This window comes from Phacochoerus africanus, chromosome 1 (assembly GCF_016906955.1).
Source record: "Phacochoerus africanus isolate WHEZ1 chromosome 1, ROS_Pafr_v1, whole genome shotgun sequence".
Taxonomy (NCBI): domain Eukaryota; kingdom Metazoa; phylum Chordata; class Mammalia; order Artiodactyla; family Suidae; genus Phacochoerus; species Phacochoerus africanus.
Genome location: NC_062544.1, coordinates 164,682,183 through 164,697,297, shown reverse-complemented (window position 1 = coordinate 164,697,297; position 15,115 = coordinate 164,682,183). Strand labels below are relative to the sequence as shown.

The 15,115-nt window shown below is 38.9% G+C and overlaps 1 protein-coding gene across 3 annotated transcripts in view; it reads left to right on the top strand.

Annotated features, from left to right (window-relative positions):
- Positions 1-15,115, top strand: part of SLC9A9 (solute carrier family 9 member A9) — a 557,820-nt gene that overhangs the window by 66,775 nt on the left and 475,930 nt on the right. The gene's annotated exons all lie outside the window — the stretch shown is intronic.

The following is a 15,115-nucleotide window of genomic DNA, read 5'->3' as shown; positions in this document are numbered from 1 at the left end:
GTTTCTCAGAACAAGTCTTTTTAAAAAAAGTTCTAAAATTAAGGTGTAGTTAATTTATAATGTTGGGTCAATTTTTGCTATACAGCAAAGTGACCTGGTCATACATATTCTTTTCCCCATATTATCTCCCATCATACTAATAAAAAATCTTAATTTCATTAAGCTTCATTGGAAAATTACTTAAGCATTTTTAAGAGATGGCATTTATTTTTTTTTCTAGACAGAGGTTTTTTTTTTTTTCTTTTTTAATTTTTGAAAATTTTTTGGGGGCCACACCCACGGCATATGGTTTCCCAGGCTAGGGTGAATTGGAGCTGAAGCTACCAGCCTACACCACAGCCACAGCAGCACCAGATCAGAGCTGCATCTGTGACCTACACCACAGCTCACAGCAACGCTGAATTCTCAACCCACTGAGCAAGGCCAGGGATGGAAACTGCTTCCTCATGGATGCTAGTCAGATTCGTTTCCACTGAGCCACAACAGGAACTCCTAGAAGGAGATTTTTGGTTACAAGATATAAAATGTTTAACTCATATAAACTTTGCTTCAGAATTTCCTTTATTAGAGTCAGGGAGAAAAGGGAGGCAATTCAGGTGGATATTTGAAATCTCAGTTAGCTACATTTCTTCCTACCATAATCTTTCCATATTAAGTTTATTTAAAGTAGCTGAGCTTCAGGTAACAGTTTTTAATGAAAGTGGCTGTTTTCCAGGAGGGGCCCATTAGAACTGAGTTTCCGGCATGATCTCTGTGATAGGTACACCAACCAAGACCAGCCTAGTATTTTTGAGAGAAAGATAATGGGACAAAGGAAGAGGTGACAAAAATGCCCTGTAGTGGCCTCCTTGATACCCCAAAGAACTAAGCTGATGTATCTTTCACCAGAGAGATATTCAGTTCCTGAAATTTGAGTGGTTTCTTTAAAAAAAAAAAAAAAGAGTTTTCATGTTGAGAATATATCTTAACACTCCCTTAGGTGAGTTTACAGAATTCTTATGATGGGAAGTGTTCAAAATTTGCTCTCTTTCTAAAATAACAAACATGTATGAAAAGATTTTCCTCAGTTGAAGCAACATTCCTACCATGGTGTGAAATTTATTAATCTTGAAGGGGAAATAAAATTTGCTTTGGAATGTTATTTATAACTGAAAATAATTCTCATCTAGAAAAATATTCCCCCTTGTAGATCTCTCATAATTTTCAATTTTAACATCTAATAATATTTGAGACTTTTTGCTTATTCAATTTAAATTTTAGTCTTTTTTCTCCAGTTACACAATTTTTAAAAATCCATAGTCTATAGCAGAAGTATATTTATGGAAAATAGCTTTTATTTTAAGTGGCATTCTCCTACTCTATCCTTTTTAAAAGGGGGGAAATATTACAAGTAATATTCTTTAGAATGGAAGAGTTAACTTTATAATGCTTTAGAGTTTGTTTTTATCACTCACCTTGCTGTTCAGATTTTTTTTCAAGATGTTTAGATGTTTTCTTACTAGTTTACAGCTTTACTGGATAAGTCCATTAATTCACTATGAAAAGCATCTCAATACTAAGGGGAAACTCCCTTAACAAAATTTGGTTTGAATAGATGGAGAAGAATTTAACAATTGGCACAAATACACACACACACACACACGTATGTATGTGTGTATATATAAGGATCTAACAATAAACTGTATATATTATATACAAAACGATCTATCAGTAATCTTTATAACAGTTCTTTTAAAAGATAGGAATAATGCTATATGTATTAAAATTCTTTCAAACTGCTAGTACTTTAAATAGACACATATTGCTTTAAGAAAGCAGAAAATAATAGCATATTATATAATTGTGATGTTTTAGATTTAAAGAATATGCATTTAAATTTTGAAGGTGAGAGATTTTATTTAGAACATGGATTTGCATATAAACTAGATTCAGAGCACAAAAGAAAATGATAAAGCTGCACCCTTGCTTTCTGATGGCTAATACCCATGCAGAGCTGAAGCCAGATTTCAGCAGTCTTTAAAGACACTGCAGTGTTTTCTTGTAAGTTTACATTTCAAGATGATTTCAGAGTTACAATCTTTTGACTATTGGAAGGAAAAGTTGGAACTTTAAAAAGGCTTGTTTCAATAAGCAGATGTGAAAAACCATTCTGGTGAAATTATTTGTGAATTTCAGGCTCAGGCAAACCCTAAACATGTGAAGAATGGAGTGTGGATCATGTTAAAATGGATGTTAAACAGGAGGGGGCAACCATCACCACCTAGGAAGCTGAAACTCCATTCCAAAATCAACAGAATGAAAGAATTTATATGCGGTAAATGATACACCAGCTGTAGCTCAGCAGCCATTGGCTTTTGTATTGTGCCCTCTGGTGGGAAAATTTGTAAATCACAATGTAACAGTTTTAAACTGACTCAACAAGGTTTGTTATTTCTTGTTTCTGTGCTTTATGTATAATCAAAATTTAGCTTAAGGGAAAATGCGTGATGACTTTTTGAGGCAGAATTGCCTTAGGTATCAACTAATCCAACCTCCCAGTTTTACCTGGAGGTGTTAAATAATTTAGCCAGGCCTAAAAAAAGTGAACTATTTATTATTCAGTTCTCCTGTGTCCCAGGGAAAGTATTAATTATTGAATACATCTTAAGTGCCAGACACTATAGAAGCATCATTTCATTTAACCTCATTAACTCTGAATTTAGTCCAGTACATTCCCTCTTTACTTTCTGTTCATTTAAGGTCGTCCCAGTGTTGAAATCATATCTCCAATCTATTCGTATTTGCAAATACAGACTTTAAAAATGTTATTTGCTTCCTGTCCCTCTTCAGAGAGGAGCTAATGAGGGGCAAGACCCCAGCAGGGCAGGGGTGGGTCCAAGGAGGTGCCACTCTCTTCGGCTGATGAGACCAGAGGCCTGAGACTTGGGGTCCTTCACACAAGTTAGCAGTGGGAAATCCAACTCCAGGTCACCAACCCTGGGCCAGGTGGGGACAAAAGTCTCTGGCAGAGAGCCGCTGGGAAGCTTGTGAACCTGGGAAAGCTGAAGAGAAAATGAACGAAGGAGGCAGATGAGAGGAGGCTGGCAGGGTCTTGGGGTAGGAGTGGAGATGGGAGATACAATGGGGCATTTTCACCCAGCCTTGGGGTGGACTTGTCCACAAGTGCTTGGACAATTCAAAAGGCTCAGAGTAGGAGTTCCTTTCATGGCTCAGCGGTTAATGAACCCAAGTAGGAACCATGAGGATATGGGTTCAATCCCTGGCTTCACTCAGTGGGTTAAGGATCTGGTATTGCCATGAGCTATGGTATAGGTCGCAGATCTGATGTTACTGTAGCTGTGGTGTAAGCTGGCAGCTGTAGCTCTGATTCGACCCCTAGCCTGGGAAATTCCATATGCCGTGGGTATGGCCCTAGAAAGCAAAAAAAAAAAAAAAATTAGAATTAGAGAACATTGCAACAATATATAGTTCAACTTCTGTTTTTTTTTAAAGTTACCTTTTCCTCTTTATAATAAATATGATATACATGATCATAATATAACAGCTAACTTTATAGGCCAACTTTTTTGTATGTATTTTATTCCATGCCTTTCATACATCTTAACCCATTCACTTATCATGTACACCCCACAGAGCGGGTGATGTTGTTGTTCTCAATTTGCTGATGAGACTGCAGCCCAGCGGGAATGGATACCATGACAGATGTCACATGGACAGTAAATGTGAAGAGCTGATGTTTAAACCCCAGTCATCTGTCTTCGACCCATGCTCTTAACAAGAATGCCACACCTACATGAAATTATGAAGCATAAAAATAAATAAACACCTATAACCCATGGCTCAACTTTAAAAATGAAAGGCATCACTGGTACCAGTGAAGGCCCCCAACCAGTGAAGGTGCCTTTCTCAGAAAGGCTAAGTTATTGTCTCACAGTGGCTCATTATGTCTTACTGAGTTTAAATCTCATCTGTTGAGTTTATATGGATGCTACATAGTAGTAAAAGTGGAAGTTTACTGGATGGTTTATTGTTTACTGATGCTGAGAAAACATAGTTTTTTCCTTATATGCCTTTTTCTTTATATGCATTTTGCCTTATATGTGGGGATCGCCCCATCCACCCCTTACTTGATTTTAAACAAACCTGAATCTTTTATTTTATTATCACTTGGAAGACTTTTAGGCTCTGTTACTTATTAACTAATACAACAATTAATTTACCAAACGCTTGTAAAACACCTAGCAGATGGCAATCACCATTGGAAGGACAGGGCTACAGTCAGTGGCACAGTGAAATATGGCTTATAGTGGTTCCCAAGAGCCAATGGTTAACATTTCAGGAATTTGTGAACCAACTGTCCAACACAACCATTATTAAAGATTAAATTACATGAATATAAAATATATAATTATATTAAACACTAAAATCATCAAATTCAATAAACACTAAAATCATCACTTCCTAATATTTGCTACATTTTATTATTTGTGCTCTTGATATTATCTATGATTGTTATCAGTATGGTGGAAATATGATATAAGAATGTGCTAACAGTTGTTCATTTTTTCCCAACTCTACTTCAGAGACTTTGCGTTGGTAGCTTGAAATTGGCCTTTGTATATTTACATCATAGAAATTGGCAAATGCTATAAAATCAGGGCTTTTCTTCCCAAAGAGCTAGTTTTTAAACACTAGTAGCACATGAGTAGTTACAGCGAATATTAATATACAACTGCTACTAAAAAAGAATTCTTGGTCCAGTAGAGCTAGTGATTTGAGCCATGCACACACTCAAAATTAAAAAAACAAAAAGTGGAACAAAACAAACTTCAAAACCCACCATGGTCTCCAACAATGATAATTTTAAAGTATTACTATTTAATGTAGTGAAGATCAACTTTATTTTCATGGAATTTGCTATTGGAACTACAGGAGCTAATGACAAACTTCTGAAATCAAAATCTGTTGGTTAGGACCTCTTGGGGGCAGTAATGTCTCTCTTAATGTTTCCAGTCACAGCTCTGATCTGACAATTTTCCGAAAACTAGACTTTGGAACAACCAGTCAGCTTGCTAATTAGCACTTCACAATAGTGGTCAGAACTCTTCTTTTGAAGTGAAAAGGCCTTTTGAAGTATTTAATTAGTAGGGTTTAAGAGCTACAGTTCCTTTCAGAACCTGCTTCCACTTCAGGTAACAACAAGGTGGAGAGAAAATTCAGAAACCACCATGGAGTCCTTGGGCTTATAGAATAAACTACACATGACTCAACCTGGAATTTGAAGCCCTTCCACCTAGAACCTTTCTTCTCAAATATCTATATTTGATTATACTGTCTTTTAATCCATAAGCTTGAGTATACCAGAAATAAATTTTTCTTGACTCTCTTTCCTATTACTAAAATGGGTTTCTGTTTTGAGGCTTTAATATTCTGTCTGAGTGGCTGACTGCATCTCTCTCAGGGATCATGTCCAAGGAGACTATGGAACACCAGGGTATCAGGGGTAAGGGGCCTCCTGGATGTTATCTGGGCCATTAGCATTCACAGAGACACCATAGGCCGGACTTCAGGATATACATTTCACCTGTATATCTTCCGTGTCTTGGCAGCAAAGTCTCACCAAGGCTGCCAGCAGCCTGAATCTTGTGTGTGCCATTCTGGGATTCATGTGAAGCATTCTGCTGCCTCCCCAACACACACACACACACACACACACACACACACACACACACACACACACACACTCTCTCTCTCTCTCTCTCTGGGGATCCTCTGAAGCGGCCTTGGACCCATCTACTTATGCTGGAGGCTCAGCTATGTCTCAGCAGCCCGTCTGGCTCTCCTCGAGCACTTCCTCTTCTATTTTTGCTGCCCAGACTAGATGGAAGTCTGGAAAGGAGGTTGCTTCTTCCTGTCTACTAATTTAGGAAAGGGATGTGGTCATTTCTCCATCCTCTGGTAAGTGAAGAGAGAAGTTGAAGTCCTCTACTGGTTGCCTCCAAGTGATGACAATATCAGAAAAGAGTCTGAGTAGTTTCTGCTACTTTCGCAGCCAAAAACATGACAAGGAATGGCAATCAGAATAGAAAAGAAATCATAATGTCTTGTTAATTAAGTCCATCCCAATGTCAATAAAATTCCTGTTATAATTAAGGAGTTTCCTGGGTTTTCAATCACAAGTTAGCCTGAAATGGGACAGTTCATTGTAGAGGATAAATTTCCATTCAGTCTCTTTATTCTCAAGCTTGAGATGTCAGCCTTTCCCCCATGGTACCTAACTCTCCGTAGGGTCAGGGCGTCTGTCAGTGTGTACATGTATTTAACTAATAAGGGTAGTGGTAATATGAAAAGGCAATCTAGTCAATGCTTCACTTCCCTTCTCTGATACACACCATGCACCATATGTGATTGAATCAGAGTACCACCCATGTCATAAGAAGAAAATAAATATCATAAAAAATACCTCCTCCTTTGAGTTCCCATCATGGCTCAGTGGTTAACGAATCTGACTAGGAACCATGAGGTTGCAGGTTTGATCCCTGGCCTTGCTCAGTGGGTTAAGGATCTGGCATTGCTGTGAGCTGTGGTGTAGGTTGCAGACGTGGCTCAGATCCCGTGTTGCTGTGGCTCTGGCGTAGGCCCAGCGGCTACAGCTCCGATTAGACCCCTAACCCGGGAACCTCCATATGCTGAGGGAAGCGGCCCTAGAAAAGGCAAAAAGACAAAAGCAAAACAAAACAAACAAACAAAAAACCTCCTCCTTAACATGGTTGGCACTCAGTGGACATTGGTTCTATATAGAGAATACTGCTTTCCTGTTCCCCACAGGTGCTCTCAGCCATTATAATTCAGGCCTGGTATGAGATTCTCTTGCCTCTTTGCATTGTTGTGATGTATGGACTATTTGTGTCTCCCTCCCAAAATTCATATGTTGAAGCCTTATCATGTGGGTCCATGGTATTTTGAAGGACCCACCTCCAGATACCATACCAAGTGATGGTATCTGGAGGTGGGTCTTTTAGGAGATAATTAAATTTAGAAGATGACATAAAGATAGGATCCAGTGATAGGATTAGCGTCCTTAGAAGAAGAAGAAGAGAGACCAGTGCTTGTTCTCTCTCTGCCAATATGAGGACACAGTGAGAAAGCAACTCTCTGCAAGCCAAGAAGAGGGCTCTCACCAGGAGTGGAATCTGCCAGCATCTTGATCTTGGATGCCCCAGTCTCTAGAACTATGAGAAATAAATGTCTGTTGCTTAAGCAACCCAGTGTATTGTATTTTGTTATAGAGGTTCAAGCTGGAATATTATATAATGTGTGCTTGGAATCAGGGCTCCAGGTGGAACATAACGGGTGAGGCCTTTTCCATTCTATAGACCTTTTGATCTGATCTTTGCCATTTTGGTAGGTAAAAATATTAACATTTCTCATTGTGAATAGGGCTGAGCATCTTTAAATTTGTTTAAGATCCGGAGTTCCCGTTGTGGTGCAGTGGTTAACGAATCCGACTAGGAACCACGAGGTTGCGGGTTCGATCCCTGCCCTTGCTCATTGGGTTAAAGGATCCGGCGTTGCCATGAGCTGTGGTGTAGGTTGCAGACGCGGCTCGGATCTTGCATTGCTGTGGCTCTCTGGCATAGGCTGGTGGCTACAGCTCCGATTGGACCCCTAGCCTGGGAACCTCCATATGCCGCGGGATCGGCTTAAGAAAAAAAAAAAAACACAAAAAGACAAAAAAAAATTTGTTTAAGATCCATTTATATTTCCTTTCAGTGACTCATCTTCTTCATAACTTTTATCTGTTTTGTCTTTTATTGAGTCATAGGAGCTCTCTATACATCAAGATTAGTCTGTTGTGATGTGAGTTGCAAATATTTTTGTTATTTGTTTATGATAGGTTTCCCCCCCACACCCATACAGTTGATGTTATCAATACTTTATTTTGTGGGGTTTAGGTCATTATCACAAAGGCTTTCTTTTGTCTAAATGTTATTTAAAATTTTTTTCCTTGTTTAATTCAAGTGCTTCCATGTCTGTTTGTGTTTGTAGTAACTATTTGGTCTGTCCTCAGTTTCTGACATAATAGTTATGATGTAAGTCTCTAACTTTATCTTCCCTCCAGCCAGCCTCCACACACAAGATAGTTACCCTTTTATTCCTATAGCATTGGTTGAACAATACTTCTCTTTTACTTATATTAAATTGTATACTTGTCATATACCATATTTATAGTTTTATTTGGATCTATTCCTGCACGGTGTATTCTAATTTATCTATTGCTTCTTTTAAAAGCACCTGTACCTCGCTATCTTAATTATTATGGCCATAAAATATGTTTTAATGTATGATAGGGCTAACATCGCTTTCTTTTTTCCCATAATTTTTCTGATTATTCTTGTTTATTTTCAATATTAACTTATGAACTATGTGTATAATCTTATACCAAAATCATCTAGAACTAAGTGTTTTTACTGGGAATGTATCAAATTTATAAATTAACTTGTAAAAAATGTATATGTTTCTGAGGCTGAGTCCTCCTATTCAAGAAATACATGTCACAAGTAATTTATAATGAGTGATAAACTATCAATGAGGAAATAATTTATATTCTTTATATAGTTCGAATGAATGTAAGGCTATTAGAGTAAATGTCAGGCTATTCATAAGCACTCAGGCTTACTTGCCTTCAGGTACACCTTCTCTTGAATTGGGGGAAGAGAGCCCACAGTTGCAGCGAGCTCCCTAGAAAGTTCACTGTCCTCTTGGCATATCTTATCTCTGTACTCAAGAGCATGTATTCTGCATGTAAACATCATCCATCCTTGTGCCACACTGGGGGTAAAAATATTTTGAATTGTAGCTAGAGCATATGCTCTTATTTACCTAACACAGACGGCTGTACTTTCTTGACCTTTTCGTGGAGTACTACCTTTTTAGATCAATACTGGAGTAACTTGTTGCTATATTTATGTATATTTATATGTACTTTTTATTTGTTAGCCCACATGGAATTACAAGTTAGCATAGCTTCCTGGAGATTTGGGGGCCACAAAGCTACTCTTAGAAAATAGCAAAAGAGGAGTTCACGTCGTGGCGCAGTGGTTAACGAATCTGACTAGGAACCATGAGGTTGCGGGTTTGGTCCCTGCCCTTGCTCAGTGGGTTAACGATCTGGCGTTGCCGTGAGCTGTGGTGTAGGTCGCAGACATGGCTCGGATCCTGCGTTGCTGTGGCTCTGGCGTAGGCTGGCAGCTACAGCTCCGATTGGACCCCTAGCCTGGGAACCTCCATATGCCCCAGGAGCGGCCCAAGAAATAGCAACAACAACAACAAAAAAGACAAAAAAAAAGAAAGAAAAGAAAATAGCAAAAGAGAATGTTTGTACTCGTGTGGAAAAGAAACATTTCTCACGTTTTCTGGTGTTTTCTCCTGATTTTGCTTTTGTTTCAGAGGAATCCCTTAGGGACTGAAGAAATAAAACATTAAATTGGCTAGGTTGGTATCAGCAACTGAATTCAATATGGACTTGTTTTCCCTAACATTAACATGGGTAGGGATTGTATAAATTCATTGAGGGGAATAAAGAGAAAGTGTGGTTTCTAGGTGTAGGAAAAGCATGATGCAGAAGAGGATTCAAAGCAAGCTCAGGTTGTAGGGTTAGGGTTAGGGTTAGGATTTGGGCCACTTACCACTCACCTTTTAACAGGCTTACCTGAATGTGTTTTCATGGTGATGGCAGTGGTGCGAGTGAAACAGAACTGTGCAAAACCCTTGTCAGGCCTCTGCTTGAGCCAAGTCTGCTAACATCCTATTTGCCAATCAAGCCACAGGGCTAAGGCCTTGGGCAGAATGAGAGGGCACTGCAAAGTGACAGGGCAAATGAATGGAAGGGTGAGGAAATGGGGCCATTAATGTAATCATCACACTAAAATATGACAGGAAATATTGAATTTGGCTGTGCAGAGCCCAGGGTAACTATGAAGCTCAGATTTATGCCAGCAATTTATATCAGCAATCACAGATTCATTCTTTCATAGACGGTGGTCTTTATACAAACTAACAACTGATGCTTTTTGTTTTGGGAATAAAGAACAACTATTATATACAAATTAAATACTACCTAATTTAATAAGGATTTATTTACCAAATATGATGTGTTGGTCATGAATAAATAGCTAGTCTGTTGAGCAGCATACTTATAACAAGATCCCTTCTGAACCCCAAATGCCACCCACCTTTCTAGGCAGCACATATATAGTGTGACAGACTCATAGCGTCTGACCTCAAGGAGTTAGAAAACAGGGATCCCTCTTGATTTAATGATCTCTCAGAGACCACTGGTAATGGACATGGGTGCTGGAAACAAAATACCAGACATAATGAAGAGAAGATGGAAAATTCAGTGAAGGGATTATTAGCCTTTCCGTATCACTGGGGTGACCACATGAGGTGATGGCTATGCACCTAAAGGTTTTCCAGAAGTTATTTTGAGGGCAGCAGTTAGCACTGCTTGTGGAAGTATAATTTGCATATGTTTTATCTTTCAAAGGGAAAAAGGATCAGAGTGGTCTGTCTGGAAAATGACATGCTATCATTGAAATTTCTTCAGTTGGTTGCACAGAAATAGTCTGCCTTCATCCTGAGAAGTAAATGGGAGTACGTGATTTATTATGTCTCTTAATCTCTCTTAAAGCACTCATATAACCTGTTAGACACCTTATCATCAACTTTCTCCATCAAACTTTTGATGAGAATTAATAACTAGGAGTAAAATGGCCTTTCCGAAGCAACAGTCTCTATCCCTTTTCCTAGCCATCCAGAGTGGATTTTTTTAAAAGCGATGAAATCTTTTAATATGAGCTTGGCAAAGGGAAGGAGGAAGAACTTGCACATGATATGACTAAAGATGGCTTTTGGGGTTCAAAGATCTTAATAGAAAAAAAATCTCTTGATAATAACCTAGGAGATGTGAACTGTCCAACTTAAAAAGAAGCAATATTGACTTATCATATCAGACCCTTAATAAATACATTTTGTGTAGGAAAAAAATCACTCCTCTGACTTGACGGCCCCATCCCCAAGTTTCTTGGGTTTCAGAGGTATTTTAAGTTATCACCTTGAATATTCCACTAGGTGGAGATCCTGAGCCGTAGACATCCTTATGACAAAAAAATTGAAGGAATGTAAAAATTTTCATTTTGTTTTTTACTTTATTTTTCATGACTTTTTTCCTTTAGAAAGATTGCAGAGTGGAATTATTTATCAGTAGGTATATTAAAGAAAATATGGTCTGTACAAACAAGCACTCCAAGGATTTTTAGTAACACCTATCACAGGAGGCTGTATTGATGCCAGGAACTAGGAGTGTAAAATCCATGATGGAATATTTTTTATAAAAGATAAGTGGAGGGGTTTGTGCTTTGTTTTAGTACAACAATGACCAAATCACACATCAATTACCTGAATTTATCTTTTTATACAGACATTTACCTTCAATCAGATTATGGGATTTTTTTTTAAATCAAAATTTCTTTGTTCAGAATATAGTAAGATAAAGTCAAGATGAAAAAAAGAAGAGAAGAATGTAAATTTCCAAGGCTTGTGAACTAAATGGCTCTGACTTTAGTGACTGACACAAATATTGGAAAGTCATTGTGTTATATCTCATGTACATTATCTGCTTTTTTTTTTTTTTTTTTTTGCTTTTTAGGGCCCACCCACGGAGGTTCCCAGGCTAGGGGTCCAGTCAGACCTACAGCTTCCGGCCACAGCCACAGCCAGAGCAATGCAGGATCCAAGCCATGTCTGCAACCTACACCACAGCTCACGGTAACACCAGATCCTTAACCCACTGAGCAAGGCCAGGGATCAAACCTGCAACCTCATGGTTCCTAGTCGGATTCTTTTCCACTGCACCACTATGGGAACTCCCCATTATCTGGGTTCTAAAGGGAGAGGGTAGGGGACTCTTGTCTCACAAGAGGAGCGCATGTATTTCCAGCTCTGTCTACTGTTTAGGAAAGCCAGTAGAAGCTGCCACCAAGAGTCCCAAGGGGGAGGCTAGCTGGTTCTTCCAAAGACATCTGAGGAGTCTCTAAAATATCAAGAAAGAACTGCTATTGAAAGTAGTTTCATCTCCTTCCCCTTTTCACAAATGGAACCCCAAAGCACAACTCTGTAAATGGTAGAACCTGGACCAGAATTACCCATGCAGTGTCTGGCCATTTCAGTGGCCACTTCTCATCTGAATTTATCTGAGTTCCTCAACCATAGGTTTCCTCTTAATGTTATGAAACTTGTAAAAGCTACAAAGCCTTCTCAAAGAGATGAAATGTAAAGAACTTTAAATTAAGAATGCCAGCTGACTCAGGATCCAGTGCTAACCATGCCACTAAATTGTGTGATCTTGCTCTTTAAGCCTCAGCATCCTCATCTGTAAAATGAGGATAATGGAGAAAGAAATCTCCTTGTTCTATCTGTGCTCATCTACAAGCATATTAATTGCTCAGGGACATTCAGGTCAACTTAAGAAAATAACCATAGGCAGTATCCTTGCCTCCATCTCACTTATAAACATAGTCCATGTGGGAAAGTTGCTTTGGGGATCATCACACTATTAAAGCATCCCATTCCAGAGCTTTATTTGGGAATATAAAAGTTAAACTTCTATCAGGGGCTATTTTAATTATTTAGCAAGGGATTATAGTAGGATTCCATTTTAATGAAATTGGTAGACTATCAAAATAGCACAAATACCATTAAAATTAAAGTCCACTCTACAAATAAAAAGGGTATTTATGATATTAGATATGATGGTGGTGGTGGCTATAGGTATTATTTTTAAAGCCATTTCCATAAATCAAATGTGTGTTCTACAGTCTGTGGTTATTTTATTCCCAGTCTTTATAGTAGGAGATGGAATTCTGCTGGTGTCTATGATATTATTTTTCTAAGAATAAATCTCAGTGGGATTTAGGAAAGTGTTTCTCATCTGAAAGAAGACAAAATGTTGATGAAATGGATAAATGTTTAAGACAGTAAAATACATTAAGAGGAGATTGAAACTACAGACTGGTGGTCTCTATTTGTTTTAATTATGTCTCTTTGGTTGTAAGTGACAGAAACCAACTCAGGGCAGGTTAAGCAAAAAGGTGATTATTATGAGGAAGGTGATTATTATGAGGACAGAGGGTATCTCACCGAATCTGATTCAGGAAAGGATCCTGCCTCAGTTAGGCTTGGAATAAGGAACTGAACAACTGCCAAGGTCATAGCAGATGTTTACTTTCTATCTCTTTTCTGTGTCTTTCCACTCATTCCCCATCTTCTGTCTCAGGAGACCTGGAGGGAAGAAGTAGACTCTTGGTACCCCCCCTGCACTGACATTTTCTTAGCAAAAAAGGCTAATCCAAATTGGCTGGTTATTTCTATCCTAATTCCAAGTTATTGAGGGTGGGGAGGGGGAGAGAATCTGAATGAATTAATTTGGGACCAGGTGCCCACGTCAGTTTGAACATTTCTGTCCTGGGGAGGGGCTAGTGCACACAGGACTCCTGGGGCCCACTCTTAGGGAGGCAGTGATAGTTCTCAAGGGGTCTGTCATCCAGGGAATAACAGGGAGCATCAGATGTGAAAGGAGATAGTGAAACCTAATGGTTAAAAGCAGGGATTTGCAACCAGATGCCTGCCTTCAGACTCCCCCTAGTCCCTGTGAGACTGACTAGAACAAGTCATTTAACCCTTTCCACCTTAGCGTCTTCATCTGTAAAATGAGGATGCCCTTAGTGTTGAGATGAAAAAAGCTAATCCATATAAAATTAATAGAACACTGCAGTTGATAGAGCATAGCTAATGAATGTTGTTGATATCATCATAATTTTGAAAAGGTACCTATCCAGGGTTACTTTGAATCAGTTTCTGAGGCTGTAGGAACTTGTTAGTGACCTCTTATTTTGCAATCCTCCCTTCCTTGCCAATGAGCATGGATGTCTACATTGAAAAGCCCAGCTTTATAGCAAGGTTTAGAAGACTCCTTCTTCCCCCCACCCCTCACTCTGTCCCCTCTCTCCTCAGCAACACACAGCCAGTCTGCCAGTCTTTGCTTCTGTGCTAGCACCAAGCTTAGTGTCAGTTATACCTCCTGACCTTTCCTTACCCTGGGACTTCCACGCTGCTTTACCTGTATCTGACACTCTTCTATTGTGAACTTTTGAAATTGTCTGGTAACTGTAGTCACACCCTCACCTCTCTCTTGGTTCATTTTCTCTTCTCTGTTAATAATTTTATTCCAAACATCTTGAAATTAGCATGTCCCTGAGAACTTTTTTACTTTTTTTTTTTTGTCTTTTTGCCTTTCCTAGGGCCGCTTCCGTGGCATATGGAGGTTCCCGGGCTAGGGGTCTAATCAAAGCTGTAGCCGCTGGCCTAGACCAGAGCCACAGCAACGCAGGATCCGAGCTGCATCTGTAACCTACGCCACAGCTCATAGCAACGCAGGATCCTTAACCCACTGAGCAAGGCCAGGGATTGAACCCGCCACCTCATTGTTCCTAGTTGGATTCGTTAACCACTGCACCATGATGGTAACTCCTTTTTTTGTCTTTTTTTTTTTACCTTTTTTAAAGATAGGAAGACCATTACTCCATTGGGGGAATCCTTACAGTCATTAAGTCCTTATAGGTTAAAACATTCTCCACTCAAAATGGAGACAAAAGGATGTTTCCTTTTGTTCAAAGGAAACAAAAAAATGCACTTTGAGAACTGATGCCAGATTTACACAGCTATTATAACATGGGATCATCTAAAAGTAATTTCTATTTCTGAATGAAACACTATATCAATAGGTGTATAACTAGGTTGAGTGGTAAACGAACAATGACTTGGGAATACATCTATCTTACATGAGTTTTTCATTTAAGAAAGCTAATTATATCCATAACAGTAACCTTGGGTTACTGTGGGCTGTTGACCATGAGTTGGCAATGGCCTCATTATGTAGAACTGGATGTTATAAATGGTAGTCATTAAGACAGGATTCTAACTTAATTTAGGGGCTAAAGATGTAAATGCAAAGTTTCTCAAATTGGGCATCCTGGGAAAGTTCCAAGGTGATGGA